Source organism: Rattus norvegicus, chromosome 4 (assembly GCF_036323735.1).
Source record: "Rattus norvegicus strain BN/NHsdMcwi chromosome 4, GRCr8, whole genome shotgun sequence".
Lineage (NCBI taxonomy): Eukaryota > Metazoa > Chordata > Mammalia > Rodentia > Muridae > Rattus > Rattus norvegicus.
In genome coordinates, this window is record NC_086022.1 from 81,666,652 (window position 1) to 81,692,098 (window position 25,447).

Genomic DNA, 25,447 nt, shown 5'->3' on the forward strand with positions numbered 1-25,447 from the left:
GTCTGTATCATTTTTTTTTATCTTAAATCTGGTTGTATGATACAGAAAATGAAAGATACATTTTCATGGGAAGATTCTTACCTGGAAAATTCTTCCCTTCCTGTCTTCTTAATTTACTCGTCCCTTCTCCCCCATCCCCCTATGGAAAGATAAATCCTTGCTCCTTCCAACTGTTTATCCTCAGGGATCTTTTCCACTTGCGTGTTTATCTGAACCTTCCGGGTTTGGGGTGGTCTCCCAGGCATTGTCTCTCCAGCCTCCCACCCCCTGTTCTGCCAAGGTCTGCCAGCAATGCTCGCTGGGCCTCGGAGTTGGTCCGGGCTCTGCCGCAGGTTCTGTTGTGTGAGCTGGAATATTGATTTTTCAGTGTGTGTGCGCCGCTCTGTAAAAAAAAAAAATCAATATTTCAGTAGCTCGAGCACAGCGCAGGGCAGTGTAATGGAGCCAGCCTGCTGATGTAACGTGCGGGGTCCACCCTCAGCGATTGAGGTCAGTCAGAGAATGGCAGTGCGTTTTCCTATTTCATTGTGTGCTTCACGGACGGGGAGGGGGTTGGCCTGTTTGTGTACATCAGATGCCAAGCTCCTGGGTTGCAGCAGAACCAAGTTAGGAAAAACAAAAGGTGATAATCGAAAACGTCCTATTATCCATTTTTGTGAGAACTCTTATGTAAAACACTAGATGATCTGCATTTATTTTCAGCCATAGGTTTGCCAAATTTCACAATGAGCAAAAGAAAATAGGCTTGCTCCAGGACAAGCCGTTAGTTATCTTTTAGTGTTAGCTATTTGGCCTCTTATTATCCTTCTGTCCCAAAATGTGCCTTTGTTTAAAAAGACAACAGATTCCTCACATAATTTCAAGGGAGACAACAGATCAATAAGCATGGCTGCCTTGGGGCTGTCTCGGTGACCTCTGCTGCTGATAGGGGCATACTCTGAACCTGAGTAAGGCATGTGGGTTCTCCAGGCATCCTCACCAGATGAGCCCAGGTAAATCTGTTCACTCAGCAGCCTCTCCATTTGTACCTGTACCTAAAGGGTTAATTCAGCGATTTCTGAATCCCCTCTCTAACTACAAGAGGTGGGATATACCTAAAGAGAGAGAGAATGATATACCTAAAGACCAAAGCATAATTCTGTCGAGCGTGGATCTTAGATCTGAAAATGGATTGATACCAAGAATGTTGTAGAAGCAGAAGGCGGATCGTTCCAACTCTTGTTGTCCTTGTTTTAAATTACATTTCATTGCAATCTTTTTGGAGGATGATTTGGCCATTTTCAAACAAACAAACAAACAAAAAACTCTTTTTGATCCAGCTTCTCTCATTCTGAGTGTTTCCTTAAAAAAAATACTATTACTTAAAAAGAAGTTACTTGCAATTTTGTATCATTGAAACAAACACTGGAAAGAACCTAGCGATGTGGGACCTATCACATAAAACACACTAGTGGCCTTGCATTCAGTGGGGTGCATGTATGTCACGGTGGTGCTGACTAAGGAGATGTTTGCACTTGCGGACATGCATGTCACTGGAATCTCTATCCGTTTAGAGTGTGTCCCAGTGACCAGGGAAATGGGCTCTGGGAAAATCCCATCTTCATCACTAGTTAACTCTACATTGGCTCTAAACTAAGTATGTTGGTCTCCTGTCACCTGTGAAAAGCAGCACACAAATCTATAGACTTGAAGTAGCACTACTTTGTATCTTAGAAGAACTGGTACTGGAAGACTGAAGAGGGGTTTGCTGGGTAAGACAGGGTCAGGACCCCCTCCCTCCAAGGACAACCGGCCTCTTTATCTTTCCAGAATGCTTCTTGGACCTGTTGGCTACAAGGTCAGGTGGTGCAGCGTTCTGATCTCTGCTTTTGCTTCTTCCCCTGCCTCTGACCCTCCTGCCTCCTCCAGGAAGGAGCATTGTGCTTATGCTGGGATCTGGATAACCAAGAGTCATCTCCCCTAACTCAGGATTCTCTTGATGCCACCACCGGCTAGCTCTTGAGCTGATGTGGAGATATCTGCAGTACTCCCTGTGTTTCCTTCCGAGAACTCCTGGAATGAATCCCGATCAGTTAGAGGCTGCTCACATTTCCTCGGTGTTTGGCCAGCATTGGGGGGTGGGGGTGGGGGACAACTCTTCTTCGTGCCTCAGTCTTCTGACACCGATTCTTCTATCCCAGTTCCTTTACCCTTGTGATCATGTTGAGCCCAAATAGATATGGAGGATAATCTCCACATTTTAAGGTCAGCTACATATCAAACTTAAATCTATTTGCAACCTTATATTTCCTATGTCACGTAACAAGTAATATGACACAATCACTTGTCCCCAGGATCAGGATACAAGCACCTGTGGCTGTGGTAGCTCTCCCCTTAGACCCAGCAGGAGGGTCTCTGTGAGCCTGATACCATCCAGGACTTTAAAATGAGACACATTCGAAAGAAAGAAACAAAGAAACAAAGAAAAGAAAAAGAAATGAATAAAGGATACAAATATGTTAGGATCGCCTGCCACATTCATGATAATGGTGACAATTCCTATTAGAGAGTTGTGAGACAAAATGAAATAAAATATGTAAATTTTTAGCATCGTGCTAAACCTAATCTGTATAGTAAGCACTCCATAGCAGTTGTCGCTGTGTTTCGAGGTGACTGTCTAATATCTCCTGGAGAGGAAACTCTGACTGTGCCAGCAGCATCTGGTAGATGGAGTAGTTAAAACTGCTTTAAAGTTTCCTCATTTTGTAAATGTTTTTCTTTTTCTCTTTTCTACCATGAGCATATGTGAACATTAAATTTCATTAAATGACCATGAACATTAAAAATTTTAATGAAATTTGGCTGGCCAGTGGTGGTGCACAACTTTAATCCCAGCACTCAGGAGGCAGAGGCAGGCAGATCTCTCGCCTTTGAGGGGAGCCTGGTCTATACAGAGTAAGCTCCAGGACAGCCAAGGTTACACAGAGAAACCTTGTCTCTACAATTAAAAAAAAAATGAAAGAAAGAAAAAATGAGGCAAAACCAAAACGCTATCACAATATAATAGCAAAAGAGTTGAAGTGGGGTCTCAAAGGCCCAGGGGCTAGCCTAAGTCTCAGTATGGCTGTGAAACGAGCTGAGGCATCAGCCAGGTCACCTTAACCTCCCCCACTCTCATTTTCCTCTTGGGTAAATCTGAGGGAATGTGAGGGAAAGGATTGATATATTTGAAAAGGATCTTTCTAGTTCTAAATGCAATACTTCTAAAAATAATTTAAAGATCAAGAAATTTTAAAAAATGAAGCATTGCTATTAAAAGTAATCCTATAGTATGAAAAAGATGGCCCTGTAGATAAAAGATAGCCTTATAGAGACAAAAAAAGGGGGGGGGGACCAAAAATGGCACTACAAAGAAGGAAAAAGATCAAATGGCAAACAAGCATAAAGACATTAATCCTTGTCGGTGACAAGGACATGCAAGTTAAAACTTCAGTGAAGCCATGATGCTAGCTCAGACCTGTAATCACAGCATTCAGGAAGTGGAGACCGGAGGATCACAAGTTACAGCCAGCTTAGGTGACATGGTGAGATCCTGTCTCAGAAAAAAGAAAAAAAAAAGATTTTAATCAAATATTTCATTCTCACCAGGTTAGTCAAAATGCACAAGTCTGGAATCAAAAACAGATGCGGACGATACACGACAATGGCTGCTGTCATATCTTCACCTAGGAGACCATTAAATAACAGCAAACTGAATGGCAGCTCCTTACACCATCGTGCCTGGAGCTTACAAACGTGATGGGGGAGAGCAGGAAGCAAGTCTCAGAGACCATGGACACTTTACTATTCGTATAAAGCTCAACCATGAGCAAAACTAAATATGTGCTTGAGGCAGTCATGAAGTGAAGGCAAAGCAGGAAAACGGTAAGGAGAAGGTTAGTGGTGGGATTCCGAGAGATCATGAGGAGGGAGCACAAAGCTAGATGCAACCGGTTAGGCTCTGACTGTAATGCTGAATGGAACACTTATGTGCCTAAGTGCTCACTGTGCTATGCCTTGCCAGTGCATTCATGGGGGTCGTGGGCGTGGTCTTAGGGGCGTGGTCTTAGGAGTATCTGCTTATCCAGCATCTTGATTAGCATTTACCTGTGGAGATGGACTGCTGGGTGAAGTGCTAGGCTTTTTTTTTTTTTTTTTTTTTTTTTTTGGTTCTTTTTTTCCGGAGCTGGGGACCGAACCCAGGGCCTTGCGCTTCCTAGGTAAGCGCTCTACCACTGAGCTAAATCCCCAGCCCCAGTGCTAGGCTTTTAAACACTCGCTAGTAAAAGTGGAACGGCCCCTAACCATTTACAAGCCACTTTGTAAGAGATCCTCAGTTTTAGAAACAAAGTCGTTAACTTTTTAAAAACGTTTTGATGAAGCTGGAATAATAACTCAACGGTTAAGAGCGCATACTGCTTCGGCAGAAGGCGGGACTCACGTTCAGGGGTTCCCAACCACCCAAACCCTAGCTCAGGGTTTGTTCTAACCCCTGTGGTCACCTGTACTCACCTACATACTGATATGTAACTAAAAATAAATTTAGAAAAAAATCTTTTGCAATGAAAAATTGCCAGAACTCAAAAAGAAAAGAATTCAGTCTCAGTATATCCTACAAAATAGATACGGAATTGTGTAGGGTTATCTTAGGGTTTCTGTTGCTGTGATAAAGACCATGAAAATAAGCAACTTGGGGAGTAGAGGGGTTATTTTAGCTTATACTCCCATATCATAGTCCATCACTGAAGGAAGTCAGGACAGGAACTCAAACAGGGCAGGAACCTGGAGACAGGAGCTGATGCGGAGGCGGGAGAGGGGGGCGGGGGCGGGGGGAGAGGGTGGGGGGAGGGGGCCAGGATGGGTGGGGGCGCTGCCTACAGCTTACTTTCCACAGCTTGCTTAGCCTGTTTTCTTATTCTAGGACAATGGGCCCCTGGGTAGCTCCACCCACAATGGGCAGGCCCACCCATATCAATCACTAATTAAGCAAATGCCTGAAGGCTTGTCTACAGGTCAATCTGATGGGGGCATTTTCTCAATTCCCTTCCCTCAGATAACTCCAGCCTGTGTGAAGTTGACATAAAAAGTACCCAGCATAGGAGTGTGAAGAAATCCGTCACTCAACACTGGTTTGAGCAACCATTAACTCAGACCATTTCCTTCATTCGTGCTCCCTCGGTCCCTATATGATGCTGTGAACGGGTGCTCCTATGAGAGTATCATCGATGGCACCAGCAGCACTACTAAGACATTATCAAAAACTGTTGTAGTCAAACATGTGAGGATGCTTAAAGTGTTCATATCTGAAGCCTCCTCTAACGTCCCAGAGGGCTCCTTCCTCAAGTTCAGCACAAAGGAAACCAATGCAGGGCTGAATGGCCGGGAGGAGGGGCCTGAACTTTTTCAGCTTCTGTTTCTTCAGTTTCATCATCAGTGGAGTATTGATGAAAGGCATCAGTCCTCCTGCAGTTGTCTTCTTAGTCTCCACGGTCTGATGTAAGCTGCTGGGGTTAACTTCCTGAAGCCTAACTTTCATCATTGTTTCTATAAAGACAAGTGCACTGGTTAGTTTTTCTCATCTTTACACAAACTAGAGACACGTCGGAGAAAAGGAACATGTTAAGGAATCGCTCTCGTCAGATCAGCCTGTAGACACCTCTGTGGGGGATTTTTTTACTGATCAATGTGGGAGAGACCATCCCACTGTGGGCAAGTGGTCCTGGGCGCCCTGAGAAAAGTAAGTTCAGCAAACCACAGGGAGCAAACCAGTAAACAGTGTTGCCCTGTGACCTCTGCATCAGTTCCTGCCTCCAGGTTCCTGCCTGAGGTCCTGCCTTTGCTCCCCTTGATGGTGGACTGTGGAGACTAAGTTTGAAATAAAGGCTTTTCTTCCCAAGTCATTTTTGGTCAGCATTTTAGCACAGCAACAGCGAAGTAAACCAGGATGGTGAGTGTGTATCATATCTAAAACATTGTACTAATTTCCGGAGAAGATTCAAAGATGGACCAAATAGAACCTCTCTTCCACAATAAGGAAGTTGCTTGTTGCCCGTGGTAGGTTACTTGACCACACCTGAGTAGCTAATGGCTTAGAATGGAGAGGATCGGTCATCATAAATGGGCCAATCGTGTGACTGGAGGGTTGAGCCTTTGTGCATGGTGATATAAATCCACTTGCAGGCAAGGACAAGCTGGAGATTGAGGTCAGTCATGCCACCGATGATTTACACAATTGTGCCTCTATGTTCAAATGTTGTGGTGATTCATCCTGATTTTCGGTGTATCAAGGTTTACAACCACTGAGCATGTCTAGATTACTGGGGAGTGGGAAGACTACCTGAAGGAGAGAGGTTCCATTGCATGGTCTGGGATCTCGGACTGCAGACTTTCATCATTCGTGTCACTCTGGAGGAAGCACAAGACCTTGCTTAGAGCCTTTGAAGATGAATAAGATTGAACATACAAAAGTTGTAGTAAAATATGGGTCTGTTGAGTAATAAACATACATGCTTGTGTTAGTCATAAACTAAGATGATTAATGTACAAAGAACAAAGATTTGGGCCCATGGTTGTAGGGGTTCTGGCCTGTGACTGGATGGGCACAGGGCTTTGGCTCTCTGGTGGGAGGGCTAGAAGGCAATGGCAGGGAGTACATGGTGGACTGATTTGCTCAAACCATGGTTATGGAGCAAAATCACAAATAGGAAGGAGCCAGGATTTCCAGATCCTCTTTGAGTGCATGCTTACAATAGTCTAATGTCCGGTCACTGGGCTCCACCTCCTAAAGGTCCCAGCCCCTCCCAGAGTTACCATTCTGCAACACAAAGGGGTTTTTGAGGACTATTCAAAACCCAAACTGTAGCAACCGTTCTATGATGGTGCACCCGCCATTCCATGATATTGTTTCCCTTTTGCTCACAGGTAAGTTGAGGCTCTTGGCAACTCATCAGCTTCCCGGGAGCTACAGAGTTGGATTTGAATGCAAAAAAACAGGCCCTAGTGGCCACTCTTCAACCACTTTGCTCAACTGCTTTTGAAGTGGAAAGAACATTCCAAGAGGAAGGAATAGCAGAAACAGATGGGAAAGCACTATAGGCACAAGAAACAAGCAGTAGCATCAGGTGGGTGAGGCCCAGTCCGAAGACTGACCTTGCCTTAACAGGCATCGAGAAACCAAAGGTTCTTAGTGTTGGAGTTTTACGGTGGGCTTCTGGGCTTCGAGAGACTACAGTGATGTGAGGAATTACCATTCTAAAGCATGGTCCCAGCTTCCATCCAGACAGCTCCCCCTCCAATCCCCTGAAGGACACACAGCCCTTCCCATCTGTGCCGTGCTGTGACACACACACCACATGCCAGAGAGGACCTACGTCATTCTGCTGTTTTAATCTCCCACGGAAATTGGCTTAATACTCACTTCAGACACTTGAGACTTTGGCTGAATAAGTGGGTTTTAAACTACGTAAAACAATATCAAATCATTGATATTTGACCCTTTTGACCTAAAAAACAGCAATCCATCATGGCCTCCTTCTGCTTTAAGAGTTGTGTTACAGCCATGCTGCAGAGATAGTCCAATAGAGAAATTCAAATACATACCATGAAAGAGATTGAAGTGGCAGTTAGAAACTATAATCAACCATTCTTCACTTACAATGTACAGAAATGAGGAAAAACACATACATACATACATACATACATACATACATACATACATACATAGCCATGCATATGAAGAGAGACATGGAAGCCTGTCAGTAAGGTTTTCTCTACAAGGATTAGAGCCATGCACGGTGATCCTGAGGTCAAATCATAAGCTCAAATTCTACTTGAAATGGGTTTATAAGCTTCTGATAATGCTCAGCACAGTAGATCCGATATGAATGAAGGAACTAGGGAAACAGGACAGATAGAAAGACTATCCGGCAGAACAGGGCGATGGGTGAGCAGTGGATCTTGTTGAGGCTTCAACCGAGAAGTTAGGTAATTGTAAAAGCTGAGCATGAGAGAGAACGCTATCAATGGAAGGGGGAAGACAAGCTCATGTAGGTGTCTTTCATAAAGCAAGAGAATTGTCTGCATTTGCCCATGGCCCCTCCCCTTGAGGCCTCTCACTGAGCTAATGGCCAGGTCTATACGAGTACAAGCGTCAAAGTTACTCCCCAAAGGATGCCCATTGCCCATGCAGTTTAAACAGAGGAAGGGGCCAGTAAGCAGAGTTCTACCTGGGAACATAGAGCACCTGAAAACAGTGAGTCCGTCTTATCTCATGTGTTTGTTCAGTGTAACCAAGGAGCAGAGCATAAGGAAGTTTATTTCCGAAGCAGCTCAGACAGGCTTGTTTGCTGACTCTTCCGAAACAGCCCTGCCCCTGGGAAAGATTTTTTCCTAAAGGTTCTACACAAAATAGAGTGCTCTGAAAGATCTGTTCGGTGAAGATTACCATGTCCAGCTATAGGAAGTAGATGATCAGGACTAGAAGAGAGAACCTTGTGGCTTCCAGATCGGTCCTCTGAGGTCACAGGCTCCCTCAAGACGTGATGTGAAAAGCTGTCCGCACGAGAACACATAGACCTTACATTTACAAACCACATCGAAGTTCCTTGACAATGTCAGGCTATTTCACTTTCCCAGCCCAGCCTTCTAACTTGTGTGACTCCTTCAGTACTAATGACATAAGCAGTCTGCAATGTGTCCTACTAACACTCTGCAGGAAGCGACAGGCTGTCCTGCAGAAGTGTTGGGAGATGCCACCACCATACATCTTCATCATCTGACAACCTTCCATCCATCCAGGGCAACTCTGCTAAAACCACTCTTTCATTCACCAGCGGCTGGGGCTTCATAGTCACTGTGGGCAATTATACAAAATAGTGCGACGCCTGGCCCTGCGGTCTGTGCCTGCAGTCTCCTCTGTGTTCCTCCTCCCGACGCCTGGCCCTGCGGTCTGTGCCTGCAGTCTCCTCCGTGTTTCTCCTCCCGACGCCTGGCCCTGCGGTCTGTGCCTGCAGTCTCCTCCGTGTTTCTCCTCCCGGAACTGGAGGGGAGACCCGCTTCTCTTGCAGCATCTTCTTCCAGAGGACATCAGAAACTGCCATGGACCCTTAAGAAAGCACAGGGTAGGCTGGAGAGATGGCTCAGTGGTTAAGAGCACCTGCTACTCTTCCAGAGGACCCAGGTTCAATTCCCAGCAACCACGTGGAGGATCACAACTGTCTGTAATTTCAACTCCGTGGATCCAGTGCCCTCTTCTGACCTCCTTGGACACCAGACAAGCAGCACATGGTGCGTGCTTGTGTGTGTGTGTGTGTGTGTGTGTGTAAACACTCATACACATAGAATAAAATAAATTATTTTTCAAAAAAGAAGAAAACCCAGTCCTTCATAAGGAAAGACTCTTGGGACCCTCGTCCCTGCCTTCTGGTCGGTCTATCATCTGGGTTCCTTTTCTAGTCTCCCCTGGTGTTCCAGGTCTGAATGGGGCTCATTTCCTAGATCCTTGTCCCTCGCCGCCCCCCCCCCACGACACACACTTACTTTCCTTCTTTACTTTAAAAATTTTTTGTGTAATTGTGAGGTTTTGCACATGAGCAACAGTACTTGCAGAGGGCAGAAGAGGACATTGGCTCCCCCTGAAGCTCGAGTTCACAAGCAGCTCCAAGCTTCCTAACGTGGGTGCCGAGACCTGAACCTGGGGCCTGTGGAAGAGCAGAAAACACCCTTAACCACTGAACCCTCTCCAGCTCCCCTCTCTTAACCTTAAAATAGTATAGTCAGCACTTTTAGAACTGCGTGGAGTGACACACCACCCCAGCGCTCAGAACTCACCACACCCCTTGCCTCACCGCTCACAACCATGCACCCAGTCTTTGTCTGTAGTCCCTGCTGTCCCTGGGACTGTGGGCTCCCTGAGGATAGGACTTTTAGGACAGGATGTATCACATCCTTAAGACAGGCGCGCACACACACACACACACACACACTCACACACACATCACACAGACATACACACTCACACACTCTCACACACACTCACTCACACACACATACACACTCACACACACATACACACTCACACACTCACACACATACACACTCACACACTCACACACATACACACTCACACACTCTCACACACACTAACACTAACACACACTCACACACATACACACTCACACACTCACACACACATACACACTCACACACATACACACTCACACACACTCACACTCACACACACATACACGCACACACACATACACACTCACACACACATACACACTCACACACACTCACACACATACACACTCACACACACTCTCACACACACTCACACTCACACATAACACACTCACCCACATACACACTCACACATACTCACACACACATACACACACTCACACACATACACTCTCACACACTCTCACACACACACACTCACACACATACACACTCACACACACTCATACACTCACACACACTCACACACACTCACACACATACACTCTCACACACTCTCACACACACTCTCACACACACTCACACTCACACACTCACACACACTCTCACACACACTCACACTCACACACACTCACACACACATACACAGTCACACACACTCACATACATACACTCTCACACACACTCTCACACACACTCACACTCACACACACACACTCACACACATACACACTCACACACACTCACACACACACTCACACACATACACACTCACACACATACACACTCACACACACTCACACTCTCACACACACACATACACACTCACACACACTCACACACACACTCACTCACACACTCACTCACACTCACACTCACACACATACACACTCACACACACTCATACACACATACACACTCACACACACTCACACACACATACACTCACACACACTCACACACATACACACTCACACACACTCTCACACACACTCACACACACTCTCACACACACTCACACACACACACACTCACACACTCTCACACTCTCACACTCTCACACACACTCACACACACTCGCACTCACACACACACATACACACTCACACACACTCACACACTCTCACACACACTCACACACACTCACACACACACACACACACACACACACGCACACTGTAGAGGCTTCCTGTAACTGTTTGGTGGCTGGATAACTGTGCAATGCCTAAAGGTAAAAAGGGAGAGAGGGAAGGGCAAACTTGCACAAATCCGCTTTGCAGATCATTTTCCATGAAACTGTAAGTCATTATACGGTTGGAGAACTCCCCAAGAAGCGCTAAAACTGTTGGGAACGTACTGATACTGACCGACAGTCTAGTAAGGGGAGAAAATCTACTTTTGCCTTTAAATATATACTGCAACCTGGCATTCTTTGTGGAGATGTGCTATATATAGAACCATCTTATTTAAGACTAAGTTAGGCCATCAAACTCCAGGCTCTCCTTTCTTTGTATGATATGCCTCAGCCAGCACTGAGCTGATGTACCTCTTGGTTTGTTTATCCTCTGGACAAGGCTCACCCTCACCAAAGTGCACGTTCCCTCTTCTGGGCAGTATGATTTTAAATGTGGCGTCTCAGTCCGCTGGTACTTTCTAAGAGCTTCTAAATGAGGAAATGGGTTGTTTCTCTCAAACAGTACAAGGGTCCATACTCCGCCCTGACAGTTCACATTCCCTAATGCTGTCTCCCCACACCTACACTCTGTGAAGCTCTGAGTAGAGCATCTGATTTGCCTGGAGTCGCTCAATCTCACATTAGAGCAGCCAGGCTCTCATCAGCTTAGTCAGCGGAGGGGACCGCTCTGGGGTCAGTTTCTACTGTTAAACAGGAAGAGCATTGGGGGAGGCAATACGGATCAATTACTTCTCCTTGTGGATGAGACTTCAATTATGACAGTTATAGACATCAAACCCTAACCCACCCAACTCCCAAAAGAAGTAAAAATACTGTCAAGTTGATACAGAGCTCGGAATGTTCCAGACACTTGGCCTTTGATCCTCCTGCCTGGAATCCAGACGTACCCACCCACAGGCAACAGCCACTGCCTTCCTCCTTCAGGAACCACTTCTGACAAGTCTTCCTCCAGTCCCACGGCAGGGTTTTGTCACCAAGAATTTACCCGTAGGCCCACTGATAACTCAGATGGCCCATGTGTCAATTGGAGAAAGATACCATTTCACATCAGCAAGTTAGGAAAGATGAGAGAACACTGACATCTTTTATTCAATTTAGAAAGAAATTTAGAGCAAGAAGATGCTCATCTTCCCTTCTTGCAGGCCAACACCTATAACATGAAACAAGAGACTCATTTGGCATTCACAAAAGTTGTTGCTTGGTCTAGTTGCAAGATGTATATTGTTAACTGTGGCGAACGGTTTGCATCAAGACAAAATCTATTCCAGAACAGAGGAACCAGGTCAATGACCTATGTGAGAAATATGTCTTTTGTTTTGTCTTCTACTTGCTTTTTCGCTCTCTGGATGCATGGTTTCCAGGTTGTCAGCTGCTCAGTGATTGCTTACATTTAAAGAAGGCTGGTTATCATCACAGTTTGTCAGAGATGCTAACATGCATGGTGAGGATGCTGCTTCAGGGAACCCAGCTTGTTACCTGAGGGGACCCAGGTCCCCTCTCACAGTGCATTCAAACTTTTAAACTTCCCTCCAGAGTTGAGGCGAAGTTTTCACACAGCAGCCATACATATGGGCACACTTGTATATGTGTATCTGAAATGAATCACACAACATCGTATGCATCCCGACACTTTTCTTTCTATTCTTCTCTTTAATGTTGAGCTGAATTCACTGAGTTGCTTTTGTGATTTCTAACAAGTCGAGAATGGCAGCTTGGTATTCACTGGTCCATGCCAATGGTCTTAGGTTTCAGAGCAGGAAACTGAAGTTAAGAAAGATTAAGTGATCCAACCAAGACACAGCTACTGTCTAGTGTCAGAGCCAGTACAGAACACAGGTATCCAGATTGTCTAGCTAATTATTAATAATATATTATTATTTATTAATAAGCCTTTTTCTCAAAAAGCAATGTTCCAATACTGTGAGGGATACATGCCATTAACTACAAAAACACGCATGTTCTTTTACTGGTGGAAAATAAAATTCACCCAAAATAAAACTAGGATCTCTTTCCCCGAGCTTCATGTACATTTCAGTTTCAACCTCAATGTCAAGAAAACTCTGTGTGTGTGTGTGTGTGTGTAGAGAGAGAGTCTGTTTATTTTACAAATGTTTTCAATTATGCCTGTTATTTGGCTCCAGTATGCTGGCTTGTGCAAAGTCTCTCCCTGTCTTCTCTAACGGAAGAGATGAGACCTGCACAGTCAGTTCTTCCAAAAATGGTGGGCTCTGTCTGCTTGTTCACAGGAGAACATCATTGTGACAAGAGGAGCCTCTCAGTGGTTTCTCAGCTGCTCAGGGCTGGGCTAGGTCTACATCTAAAGCAGGAGGCTTTTGGAACAGCAAGTCACCTAACATGGTGTGAGTCCAGAACATTCTCAGCAAAGCTCATCCATCTCTTAAGTTATCCTTAGACAGTTCCCACTCCAGGCACCCACAGTCGCTGCCTCTGACTGTGGTCTCACCAAGCCGGTAGGAGCAATGTTTCCATTAACTTCCATTAGTCTGGAAGAATGCAGCCCTCAATATTAGTAACCAGCATAACTTTCATTTGATAAAGGCATGGGTGCCTTCCTGTTGGCCCTATTTTTAGCCTGTTTTTAAAATGTCTCCTTCAGCCAAAGCAAACACACTCTCCGTCCCCCAGTCCTACCCCCTCCAGGGTTGAGACTGGTTGCAAACCTGCTCAGGATATGGGATGCAGGGTGCCTGTTCCCACCTCTTGTGAGATTTCATTTTCATTGCTGTAGTACCTTTCCACCGGTCCTATGTCAGCTGATGAAAGCAGCTATGACCTTTTACAACAATTGGCCTCTGTCTTTACATTGGCTCTTTTCACTCCCTGGGACCCACTGGGATTACCTTAGGGGCTCCTTTTAAAATGGCAACAGGGCATGAAGTGGTGGCGAGGCAAAGGCGTGCCATCTGAGGACGCACTGGCTGAGATGCTAGTCCATTCTGTGTTCAAACGTGAAAATGTCACAGGTCGTTCCTGAGCGTGGTCCAGCTGGAAGCTAAGTTCAGGGTGAACATATGGAACACATGTGCAGGAGGAGCACTGAAACTTAGGCATGAAAGTCGTGTATGCAAAATTACCACGGAAATTCCTGCTCTGATCGTTGTGAGTTGCCCTGGGGTACAAGGGTTCTGGCTCACTTTCGGAGCTCCACGGCCCCTTCCCATAAACCCCCTCCCTTCTCTGATCTCCCTTAGAACACAGAGAAGGCAGTGCCTGCTCCCCTGGCCTCACTACTCAAGAATGGCTGCTTAAATGTGGTTCCCACTGAGGCAGCAGGAAGGACAGGCAGGGGTGTGGTTATAACATTTAAAATTCAGTCTTTAAAAATTGGCATCTTTTCATACTGTCGAAAAACATAACCCAGGGAGGGCCAAATCGTGTTTATCTTGGCAGACTCATGGGTGACTCTTGTAGTAGGCAGGTATCCATAGGATTCCATATTTATGGCAAAAACAATATGCAATGGCCCCTGCACCTGTAAAGAAATCAGCAATGACAAGTTCTCAGTTCCTCTTGTCTCTTGTTTCATTTTTTCCCGAAGACTGGCATAGACATAGAAAATAATTCCCCAGAAGAAAAAGAACAGCAGCTCTCACATCTGGGGAGAGGGATGGTCTATGCAATCTCAGCTCTCACATCTGGGGAGAGGGATGGTCTATGCAATCTCTGTTTCGTTTCTCATGCTCGTGCAATGCAGTGTAGTGCGCCACAGCTCAATGTAGCATTTTGGAGGAAGATTGCTGTCATGGTGGAGAGTGGCCCATAAGTTGGATCTTCCGCTGACAACACCAAGCAATTCAGTGACATTGACAAATGGGGAGGAGAGACTGTGAGTTATTCCCAAAGGGGTGATGATCTTTGAAGAAGTCATGGTGCCATCTGTTGCCCCTTCCCTTCATGATCCAATTCATCCCCAAGAGAAATGGGCACACCGAAGAACCTGGGATAGGATGTGAACAAAATACTTCCTTTAGTATCCATCTCAGGTGAATGAAGGAAGCCAGGAGGAACGCAAGCCTCGCTGATTTCAAAGGTCTCTGCAATGACTTGTGACTGTGGTTACTCTAGCAAGCCCTTCTTGATAGGTTGCACTCAGAAGTCACTTGCATGTCTAGAATATAAAATGGCGAGTTTGGCCTCCATAGATGTGGAGCCATACATGCTTACTTCTCAGACAAACTCAGAGACACCTAGATGTGTAGCTTGCTGATGGTGCCAAGAGAGACAAAATATGAAAGACCCACAGAGAAGTAATTGGTCTTAGGAAATCCACCTGAAATTAAATCCTTTCAATCCGTCCAGAAATAGGGACAAAAGGAGGGAAAGAAGGCAAGAAATGAAGGAAAGAGGAGAGGGATGGAGAGGAGGGAGGGAAGAGAAGGAAAGAAAGAGAGGCCATCTCTGAGGTGGCCTTCGGTGATCAGTAATTGATGATGCTCACACACTGGGTCATTTCTTCTCGACCATAAGCTGGACATACTCACTTCTAGCCTATAGATTACCTGAGACAGGACAGGATAGCACCTTGTCCAAGGTTAGGCTATGAAGGCAGCTATGGTCTCTGTTCAAGGACTTACCAGCCTTGTTTTGATTTTCAGGACTCGACAAAGCTAAGCTGCTACTGGAGGCTGCCCAGAAATTAGCAGGGGAGGGAAGGTACTATCCAAATGTGGAGGGTGGGGGAACTTGAGGGTGCTACCAGATTCTGTGAACACTGGACCAGAAGGGCCTTAGCCCCAGGGTCTGGAGCCATAGAGTGCTGTCATAGATGCTAAGAAAAAGCAAGTCAAAGGAATGCCCAGTTCTCTCTTCTTCCTACCATCCAGTTCCCCTCCAGTTCCTGTCCAGTTCCTGTTTGGATCCTCCACCTGCCAAACCCGTTCCCAAACCAGCTGACCCAGGATCCCAGGAGCTCCACTCTTTGGACTCAGCCTCCTGCAACACAAAGAGAGCTTGGGAGGACAGAAATAGATGGCCACACTCCCAGCCACACCCCAAGCCATAGCCAGCTAAATGAAACAAAAGGACAGAAGCTAAGATAATCTTCACAGATACAGCAGGGAGGAGCTGCTCATTGCCTCTGAGCACAGGCACTAGTCACAGTCTACAGGAAAAAAACAAACTATGCTATAACAAAGTAGCACTCCTGGTCCACAAAATGCAATGCCACCCACCAAGCTATGGAAGAGACCACACTGGCCTGGAATCTATTGGATTGAGAACCAGAAGGAAGGAGAGTCAGGATTAGTTAGGATTTCTAGAGTGTAAGGGAAGAGTGGGGAGATGGGGAAGAGAAGCCATATTGGACTCATATTCGAAGAAAACAGAATAGGGCATACTGAAGACCCTGGGGAAAGCCAGGCACCATCCTCAGACACATCCAGGTATTTGGGACACAGACATACACACACACACATACACACATGCATGCACTCAACGCACGCACGCATGCAGGCACACACACACAGAGACACACATACATAAGAACACAATCACCATAGTTAAAATAAATAAATGAAACTCCAGAAAAGTACGTGCCTTTTGTGGGGGAAGGCAGCAGGTGTGAGTGACTGGTGACCTTGGAGGCTCTCCTCTAACTCAGAAGACAGGTCACAGGGAGTCAGTTTCCTGACCAGGTGTGGTAATACTATAAAGCTTGACAATTAATGGAAACAGAAAAAAAAAGCCTTCAAGGTGCCAAAATCTGGTGGGAAACCTGAAGCATGAGAAAGTAGCAGCAGCGGCAGAGGCCAAGAACCTGAGACACGCTGGTCTTCAGTCTGCAGACCCCTGGACGTGGGACGTTGCAACACACATCTTCACAAGAACCTTGAACAAGGTGTGGCTCAGAGAGTTTCCAGACATACAGTTGCTAAATGAGTGAACTAGCCAGAGCGAAACCTCAGCACATGGGAGGGACAGAAGCATCAAGAACTCGGGGAAGATGCTCTGAGGTGATGTGGCAGCGTGGTGGCCTCTGGAAAACCCCAGCAGCAGCCAAAACAGTGTGGGGTGGGCAGCTGCCATCTGAAAATGAGATGGTTCTTTTAGGGCAAATGTGCAGAGTCATAAATAGCTTAGACCTATGCAAATTGCCACAGCTGCACAGCAAAAGCTGGAATGTGTGCTCTCACAGATCACTCTCTGGCCCACTCGCCTCTTCCCAGCGATCACCCTCCTGGCATCAGGTGGGCTACTGTAGTGAGGAGATCTACCACACAGGGCAGCTTTCCATTAGATCCTTCTGTTTAGGGAAGATTTATACCTTAAATGTCACTTGTTCAATGACAGTATTATCAGGCCACATGTGACAACTGTGATACTTAATCTTCACTGTCAGCTTAATTGACATGGAAATCACCTATGAGACTGACAGTGAGATGGTGTGTCGAGCTAGGCTTAGTGGAAGAGGGAAGACCCACGCTGAGAGTGGGTGGCATCATCCCATGGGCAGGGGAGACTCTCCAAACACATATAAAGGGGAAACTGGGAAAGCCTGCTGAACACCAGTGTTCTCTCTGTTACCTGACTGGAGACACATTGTAACCACCTGTCGCAGTCCCACCGTGGACTATATAAAACAAAACACACAAACAAAATAAAAACAAAACAAAAAAAAAAAACCCAACCACAAACCTTAAGTTCATTCCCGCTGGATATTTTTCCCCCACAGCAATGAAAATAAGTTGTTAGTACAACATCTTTAACATGGGAAATTTTGAGCAGGACCCTCGGTTTTTAAGCTCAGGGAAATCTCCTTCATAGGGGGTGTTAGCAGGGAAAACAACCATGTACAGTGTTAGCTAAAACCTCTTACCAGTGTCAAGCCAAAGATGAGTCCTTTAGCAAGGTCAGTAGCTACTTATTAGCATTCTAAGGAGGAGAAGAGGAGGAAGAGGAAGAGAGCAGGGAGGAGAGGGAAGGGGAGGGGAAGAGTAAGGAGGGGGAGAGGAAGGAGGAGGAGGAAGGGGAGGAGGAGGATGGAGGGGACTAGGAGGAGGAGGAGAAGGAGGACTAGGAGGACAAGGATGAGGATGAGGACAAGGAGGAGGGGAGGGGAGAGGAGCACCTCACTCATAGTTTTCTCAAGTTTTCTTTCCTGTTGCCAAGGATTTAGCTCAGCCCTGCCTTGATGCATACATCCAAGGATCTGTCAAATGAAATGATTCCCATTAGAAAACCCTGACAGTTCTCCATCTCAGATACTAAAGAAAACCTTAGAGAGCAGCTGATACTTAGTTATAATAACAATGGCAACTGTTACAATCACTACTGAAAGCATCTGCAGTGGGAAGTTAAGTTCTGGGGACCTGCTAGGTTAAGGCAATGGCCGTGGCATTTCGCAGGCCACTCTTAGGAGACTGTCTGGTTGTAATTCAAACCTCGATGGCATTTCTATTCACCAATTCTCTACTTTTTATTAAAAAGATTTGACGTGACTTAAAGAAATATATCCGTTAAAATACAGTTTTTAAAAAGCATAGTTTATGGAGTTGCCATGACAGAGTTGGGTGGCTTGCAAACAGAATTGTTACCATGGTTTTGGAGGCAGGAAGCCAAGACAAAGATTTGGTTGGGTCCATTTCTACTGAGGGATCCAGGGAAGGATCTTTTCCTCTTTCTGTGGTTTGTGGCTCTTTAATACCCACCTCCATGTGCATTCCTCCTGTGCATCCACCCCTATGTTCACCTTGTCATGCATTCTTCCTTTGTGTCTCTGTGTCCATCTTCATATTTGTTCTCACTGTGCATTTCTGTGCCCAGCTTTCCCTGGTATGATGATGTTAGCCATGTTGGTTGGAGCTCACCCCACTCCAGTATGACCTCAACAGTAAGATCAACATTACATATTGAAGATCACCCCGGGGTACTGCAGGCTCCCACCTTAGTGCAAGAAGTTTGGGGGGGACATGATTCAATCCATAAGAAAAAAAAGGAAGCATTGGGAGAGTGGAGGGGTGTGAACTAGTCTAGAACCTAGAGCCTACATGGTGTCTCACAACCATCTGTAACACTAGTTCTGGGGACCTGAGACCTCTGATCTCTATAGGTTTCTTCACGCACCTGATGCACTGAGCACACAGGTACACACAGAACATAAAATAAATATTTTAAAGGAAACAGAAGGAATTAATTATCCATAGAAACTGAAAATATACATTATTTAGTCTCTGAAACGTCTGTAAAACAATAAAATAAAGTTGGGGAGACGGCACGAGGAAGAGCACCCAGAGGTATTCTCAGCACCCGTACCTGCACAAACACACACACACACACACACACACACACACACACACACAGAGGAGGGGAGGGAAAGAGAGAGGAAGAGAGAGAGAGAGAGAGAGAGAGAGAGAGAGAGAGAGAGAGAGAGAGAACACAGACTGGCAGGGAAGCATGGAGCTGCTAAAAGCACCCCACCTCCTAGACAGTCAGAGATCATGAACTTGGAGATGCTGGGTGTGAGACAGGCTGACGGAGGGCATGATGTGGACACTGAATCACTTTTCCACTACTGCATACTTCCAGATAACAGGCTTTCCCAGTAGCCCCCTAGAAAAGATCATAAGTTAATCTGAGGCAGGTAGAATAGAAGAAACTCAACTCAGAGAGCACCAGACGTATACGGGGGCTGGGATAGGATGGGGATAGATTTTGGTGTGTGTGTGTGTGTGTGTGTGTGTGTGTGTGTGTGTGTGTGTGTGTGTGTCGGGAGGGGGTTAGTTATCTGATGTTAGCACCAAGGACCATGTGGATATCTCTGGTCTACGCTATCACCTGAAGTCATGTTAATGTCCTTGTCTTGTGCTGCCACCAAGGACCATGATGGTGTCCGTTGTCCATTCTGCAGTTGAGGGTTACGTTGATGTCCATGGTTTATACTGCTGCCAGAGACCATGCTGAGATCCATGGTCCATGCTGATGCCTGAGGCCATGTGGACATCCCTGATTCATGCTGCCAAAAATTTTAAAGGGCAAGGAAGCTTTTTTCACAGTGGTATTGATCACAGCAGACACGCAGTTGAGAACAAGAGACGTAGAAGCCTTCTGTGGAAACCTCTGTTGCCCTGAAACAGAAACTGTCTAGACAGGAAGTCACTGAACAGAACTCTTAAAAGTTGTGAAAGGGATCCTGAACTGTAGCTCTTCACAGCTGATGGATTCTGGTGGGGGTTGAGGTGGTGTACTTAGTTTTTCTAAGGGTCCAGCCACAAGGAGTTTGACCATGATCCAATATATTGTCCAAGTATATGGACAATACAAATTGGATCTGGTATTTCTTCCTCTTCTTCTTCTTCTTCTTCTTCTTCTTCTTCTTCTTCTTCTTCTTCTTCTTCTTCTTCTTCTTCACCTTTTCATCCTTTTTTCGAAGGGAGGTCACAAGGGTGGGAGGATGGACCTGGGAAGACTAGGAAGTGAATATGATCAGGATACACTATGTGAAATTACCAAATAACTAATGAAAATATTACTGTGAGAAAAACCTTCCTGGAACAAAATAACCAGGAAATCTAGGATGCTATGAAAAGACCAAATCTAATAATAGTAGGAATAGAGGAAGGAGAAGAAACCCAGGTCAAAGGCACAGAAAGCATTTCCAACAAAAATCACAGAAGAGGGGGCTGGCGAGATGGCTCAGCGGATAAGAGCACTGACTGCTCTTCCAGAGGTCTTGAGTTCAATTCCCAGTAACCACATGGTGGCTCACAACCATCTGTAATAGGATCTGATGCCCTCTTCTGGTATGTCTGAAGATAGCTACAGTGTACTCATATACAAAAAATAATAAATAAATCTTTAAAAAAATCACAGAAGAAAGTATTCTTTTTTTTTTTTTTTTTTTTGGTTCTTTTTTTTTTTCGGAGCTGGGGACCGAACCCAGGGCCTTGCGCTTCCTAGGTAAGCGCTCTACCACTGAGCTAAATCCCCAGCCCCCGAAGAAAGTATTCTTAACCTTAAGAAGAAGACATGTATCAAGGTACAAGAAGCATACAGAATACTAAATAGACTGGTCAAGAAAAGAAAGTCCTCTCAGGACACAATAAGCAAAACACTAACTGTACAGAAAAGAAAAGAAAAAGTATTAAAAGCTGCAAGGGGGGGAAGGCCAAGTAACATATAAAGGTAACCCTATTAGATTAACACTTGACTTCTCAATGGAGACTCTAAAAGCCAGAAGGTCATGGATAAATGTTCAACAAACTCTAAGAGATCACAGATGTCATCACAGACTATTATACCCAGCAAAATTTTCAATCACCATGAATGGAAGAAGAAAGACATTACAAGACAAAACCAAATTTAAGCAGTATCTATATACAAATCCAAATCTACAGAAGATGCTACAAGGAAAATTTCAACCTAAAGAGGTTAACTACACCCAAGAAAACACAAGGAATAAATAATCCCAGAGCAGCAAATCAAAAGAGTTCTCCCAAGCTCATGGACCAGTAGGATTAATACAATAAAACTGGCCATCCTACTAAAAGTAATCGACAGAATTAATGCAATCCCCATCAAAATTCCAACACAATTATTCACAGATCTTGAAAGGACAATCTTCATTTTCATATGGAAATACAAAACCCCCAGAATAGCTAAAAGAAGCCTGAACAATGAAAGAATTGTTGGAGGTGTCACCACCCCTCAGTTTCAAGTAGCACTTGAAAGCTATATTAATAAAACCAGCATGTTTTTGGCATAAAAAAGACACATTGATAATTGAAATAGAATTAATGACCCAAACATAAATCTACATACCTATGAACATCTGAGTTTTGATGAAGACAGAAATACACATTGTAGGAAGGAAGGAAGGAAGGAAGGAAGGGAGGGAGGGAGGGAGGGAGGGAGGGAGGGAGGGAGGAAGGAAGGAAGGAAGGAAGGAAGGAAGGAAGGAAGGAAGGAAGGCAGTCAAACTGAATGGCTGCATGTGGAAGATTCCAAATCCACCATACTTATCACCTACACAGAAGTGAAGTCCAAATGGATTAAGTACCTCAGATACACAATTGGATAGAAGAGAAAGCAGGGAATACCCTTGAACTGGTTGGCACAGGAGACAGCTTTCTGAACAGAACACTGTTAGCACAGGTAATAAGATCAACGATAATAAACAGGACCTCATGAAACTGCAATGCTCCTGCAAGACAAAGAAGGACATCATTCAGACAAAGTAGCAGGCTATAGAATGAGAAAGATTGGTTTGTTTGGTTTTTTTTTTAAATCAACTCCACATCTGATAAAGGGCTAATATCCAAAATATATATAGAACTCAGAACTAGACACCGAGAAACCAAATCACAGGAACAGTGGTTAAAGGCCTTTCTCTTTGGATGAGTGTGATGGTAACTTAATGGGATTTAGTGTCTTGGAGGATTTTGGGCCAGGCTGTGAAGTATTATCTGGATTCAGCTGAGGTGGGAGTACCACCTATGCTAACTGAGGAAGTACCATTCCATGGGCTGGGTCCCGGACTTTCACACAGCAGACACTGTGTCCACACACCCCCTACTCCCCTCCATACAGTCCCTGTCACGGTGCTTTCTATCCTCAAACTGTGAGCTAAAACAAACCCTCATTTAAGTTGCTTCTCTTTGGTGTTTTGCTGCAGCAGTGAGACGGGTGCCTAAGATGGCATCATCTTGTGATGACCTGAGGTGCAAATGTCCATGCTGCTCAGTTTTATCTGTTCAGGTTGTGTTGGTCCTGGGTTATAAAAGCCAGCTGTAGCAGCCTCACCCCCATGCAATGTTATCTCACAGTATCAGTACAGCCACATAAAAGCCAAGGACACATGTAGCTTGACCACATATTCCATGTATGATACCAAAGGGCAGCTGCCAATGTAGGATTTATAACATGCATCAGGCACAATAGAGAGCAGCACTGTATAAAAGATTACAGGGAGTTGGGTCATTGGGGGTTTTCACCCCAGATAATGGGAGCATCTTCCTAGAAGTCCTCCCTTAGTACACTTGTGCTCCCCTTCCGTTGGATAACACTGTGTCATGGTGTTAAGTAAAGTTTTAATTATCTGATGATATTCAAATGGTTGAGAATATTTTTTAACACCCGAGTACCACTTCAATTGCAGCCAAGGGACACAGGAAACAAGGGAGGTGAATGAAAAACAATGTAATGACAGAGGTACAAAAATGCCATAGTTAATCCATTGCATTATAGTGTAACATATAATTATATAAACATATATTTCACTAGACTGGAAATAAAATAACACATTTATTATTTAGTAGGAAAGGAGTGTTTCTGTTGGAGCTGTCAGGATGGGTGAGTGGTTAAGCGCACTTAGATCCAGATTCCGTTTCAAGCGCTGACATGGCAGCTCCTAACTGTCAGTAACCCAAGTTCTAGGAGATCCACTGCCCTCTTCTGACCTCTTCCAGCACAGACACACACATGGCGCCCAAATACACACCCAGACAAACACTCATTTGCAAAAAATAAAAATAAATAACTCTAATGTTTTTGTTTTGTCGTGAGCTCCCCATCCTAAAGAACACATAGGCAAGAGGTTGAGGGATGCATTAATCAGACTTTATCTACCAAACAATGTTTCCCAGAAATATGGTACATTGTGGTAAGAAGTCTACAATTTCACACTGTTGTGATTATTGGTTCTTGCTCATTGAGAACGCACAGACTGAAAGCTAATGTCTTGAATCAACATGGATCTGGGTTGGTGTGTCGTCCCTACCAGATGACACAGCTGGGCTTCCTGATTCCAGCTTCTAAGCATCCACAAATCTTATGAGATGTAATTGAGATCACGGAGGCCACGTGCCCTCCAAATCAGTCTCCAGAGCATCCTTGTGTGACTCCCGATTCTTGCTTGTCATCATGATCCTTCAAATATAATGTAAAATCTTCTTCAGTGTTCACGAGTGTTTTGACTGCCTAGTGACTAGGGAATCACCGAGAACCGCTTTGTTCTGATACTACCTCAGAAATACCTGGTACGAATGAGTCCCCTTATCTTGTAAATTGAATGTATTGCTTTTCCTATCATTTGACGGCACAGTATGTCGTCCATAAAGAACAGATCATTCAGAAGGCAGGGATGAGGAAAAGAGAGATGAGGCAATCTGATGGTGTATCCCAATCTCTCAGTAGCATCTACCCAGGGCAATCAACAGAACTCAGTGGCTACCTGTGTGGCTTCTGCTTGCCATCCAGTGTCATTCAGAGAGCTGATCTGTCCCTCTGATCTAGTGGCCCCTGTGATGGGCTCTGGGGCCATTACATTGGTCTCTCCATACCTCAGTATTCACAGGTGTAGTATGAAAATAAAGAAGGTTCTCATTAGAAGGCTGGCGTTGGAGATGGAATGAGGTACAAGAGGCCAGTGTGGGGGACCAGTACTTAGCATGTAGCCAGCACCCAATAATATCCTAACACCAGCCATTACTATTATATTTTCTATAAACTTGTTTTTAAACTATGTTGTCATGACTCTCTCTCTCTCTCTCTTTGTGTGTACAGGTACATACATATGTGTATAAGGTGCTGTGTGAATATGCATGGAGGCTAGAGGTAAACATCCGATGTCTTCCACCATCTCTCTTAGTTTAGATGGAGGATTTCGCACTCAATCTAGAGCTCACCATTTGGCTAGAGTAGGCCAGCTAGCCTCCAGGACCATTTTGTCTCCATGCCCCCAGTTCTGAAATTATAAACACTCACCATCATGCCTGACTTTTTATATGGATTCAGGGGATCCAAACTCAAGACTTCATGCTAGTACAGCAAATATTTCACTGTATTAAATTAAAATCCATAAGACTTTTTCCCCCTTTCTGTTTTCCTGTGTTAGCATTGAGCCCAGGATTTTGCTCACCCCCAGCAAGTGCTCTACCACTAACCTATATCTCAGCCCTCTTGGTATTTTTTTTATTAATTTGTTTAATCTGTCTTAATTTTGTTTCCTGTTGCTGTGGGAAAATATCCTGACAAAAGCAACATAGGAGAAAAAGGGTTTACTTTAGCTCACAAGGCCAAGTTATTGTTGAAGGGAAGTCACATCGGCAAGAACTGGAAGCAGAGAATGAGTACATGCTTACACTCATATGCATGCATGCTTGCACATTTACATAAACCCATGCATACGCTTACATGCACACATGCTTACACTCATATGCATGCCTGCGGGCACACTTACACGGCCCCATGAAGTCACTCACATGCATGCATGCTTGCACACTTACATAAACCCATGCATACGCTTACATGCACACATGC